The 2,358-nt window shown below is 36.9% G+C and overlaps 1 non-coding gene across 1 annotated transcript; it reads left to right on the forward strand.

Moving 5' to 3' along the window:
- Window positions 1–898: 898 nt before the first annotated feature.
- Window positions 899–1,026, forward strand: LOC114670225 (small nucleolar RNA SNORA40). The gene has a single exon (XR_003719707.1). It is a non-coding gene; the product is annotated as a small nucleolar RNA SNORA40 (small nucleolar RNA).
- Window positions 1,027–2,358: the final 1,332 nt, after the last annotated feature.

The following is a 2,358-nucleotide window of genomic DNA, read 5'->3' on the forward strand; positions in this document are numbered from 1 at the left end:
TACTTTTCCCTTTCCTGTACATGCAGCCTGTCTGCCAGCCTTGAACTCTGATTTCTGACTACCCGTCTCAGTGAGATCGCTCTTCTCTGCGTGGACAGCACATCTCCGCATTATCTCTAGAAAGTGCCTCCAGGCAAAAGGCTAGAGCTATCAGGAAGCTCACTTTATGTGTTTTCATTCTTTCAAGTATGACAGCCCTATGGTGCCTGTGTTTCATTTTTATGGTTGTTTATGGTGGAAATGTCATTCTGATGATAACAGTTACTCTGTAAGAGAAATGCAAGTTGTTCTTGATAATATTTTACTTTGCATTGTAGTTATTCTTGTATATGTCTTATCTTTTTTATGAGACCAGAAGCACCCTGAGGGCAGAGTCCATGCATTCTTTATCATTGTTTTTTCTCCAGAGCATTCTACGCAGCCTATGTGCTATTTATTATAATTATTTAATTTGATTAAATATTTAATAAGTAAATCTTTAGAATAAATAAATAAAATGAATAAAACAAGCACTTTATGAACTTTAGGAATAATTTCAAAGGCCACAAAATCCATTACACAGACTAGTTTTCTTTGACTCATCAGTTATTTTGTTTTCTGCAGCAGTCACAAGAATACCTAAGTTCCTCATACTACCTTCTTCCCCTGCTGATTCACAAATTTATTATAATCAGAAAGCATGTGAAAAACTGAGAAACAGGAGAAAACAATCACTGACTGCCATTTGGTAATAGTAGTAATTATTAGGAGTCAATTCGAACATTCCTTTTTATCTTTTGAGTTGCTTTGCTGGTTGTCATACTCTATAGCTACTAAAAAGTCCAGCTAGAATTTATTTTCTTGGTCACACAGGCAAAGATAATGTTTGGAGTTCAGCAGTCAAAAAAACCCTAATGACTGCACTTATGTATGTTTTTGTTTAACTTGTGGACAAAGACTTATGGATAGGTGCAAAAAATAAGTCCTCTTTTGCAACCTGGAACTCATTGTTCAGTGTGAGTTTTGATACATGTAAGAAGGGATATTATGATACCTGAGACAATTAACTAATGGGAGTATTGATAACTAGAGAGGTTGGTTCCAGGCCAGGCTCAGTGACTCATGCTTTCAATCCTCACACTTTGGGAGACTGAGGTTGGAGGATTGCTTGAAGCCAAGAGTTCAAGACCAGCTTGGGCAAGAAAGTAACACCTTATCTCCACGAAAAATTAAAAATTAGCTGGATATAGGGGCATGTGCCTGTAGTTGCAGCTACTCAGGAAGGGGAGGCTGAGGCAGGAGGATTGACTCCAGGAGTTGGAGGCTGCACTGAGCTTTGATGGCACCACTTACTCCAGCCTGGCAACAAAGACAGACCCTGACTCTTAATTTTAAAAAGGTTGATTCTAGGACTGTAGAATAGATAGTTTAAAAGCATGGGATATGAGGGAAATCCTCAGCTGCATTAATTTTGTATTCCAATTTTATGTTGACTTGATACATAAGATGGCATTTGGTTTTAAAAGCTTTTATCTTGAGAACATGTTGTCTGGAGTTAAAGGTATCAGCATATTCCACACATCTGTACTATTCTTGAGTATGATCGCTTAGGGCATCAAATTGAGAACCAGGCAGATCCACCTATACTAAAAATGACCCTAAAGTAAGTTGGTTGAAGAAATTAGACGCCAAAGATTCTTGATTTTTCCGTAGGTGAATTTTGAAGTCTTCATCAGTATACCCATGTAAAAAGGAGATGATAGAAACCAAAATAAAATAATTATGGGTTGACAGGACAACTGGATTAAAATAAGCATCAGTTTCATTAAAAAGGGCTAACTTGAGGATAAATCTTTTGAAGATAAATTTTGACATCCGTTCTTTAGAGGATCTAAAGTGACCTTGATGGAGAGTGAAAGAAATCACAACATGGAATTCCTCAAATAAAAATTTATTAACTTTAAATACTTTTGCCTAATGTTACACATACACAATTAAAAAAAAAAAACAAAAACAAAAACAAAAAAAAACCTCTTTACACTGTAGAAAGCAAGAAGAAAGAAAGAAAGAAAAAGAAAGAAAGAAAGAAAGAGAAAGAAAGAGAAAGAAAGAAAGAAAGAAAGAAAGAAAGAAAGAAAGAAAGAGAAAGAAAGAAAGAAAGAAAGAAAGAAAGAAAAGAAAGAAAGAAAAGAAAGAAAGAAAGAAAAGAAGGGAGAAAGGGAAGGCAGGGAAGGAAGGGAAAGAAGGAAGGAAGGAAGGAGAAAGAAAGAGGCTGGGTGCGGTGACTCTCACCTGTAATCCCAGCACTTTGGGAGGCCCAGGCGGGCGGATCACAAGGTCAGGAGATCTAGACCACCCTGGCTAACACGGTGAAACCCT

Source organism: Macaca mulatta, chromosome 9, assembly GCF_049350105.2.
Source record: "Macaca mulatta isolate MMU2019108-1 chromosome 9, T2T-MMU8v2.0, whole genome shotgun sequence".
NCBI classification, from domain to species: Eukaryota; Metazoa; Chordata; class Mammalia; order Primates; family Cercopithecidae; genus Macaca; species Macaca mulatta.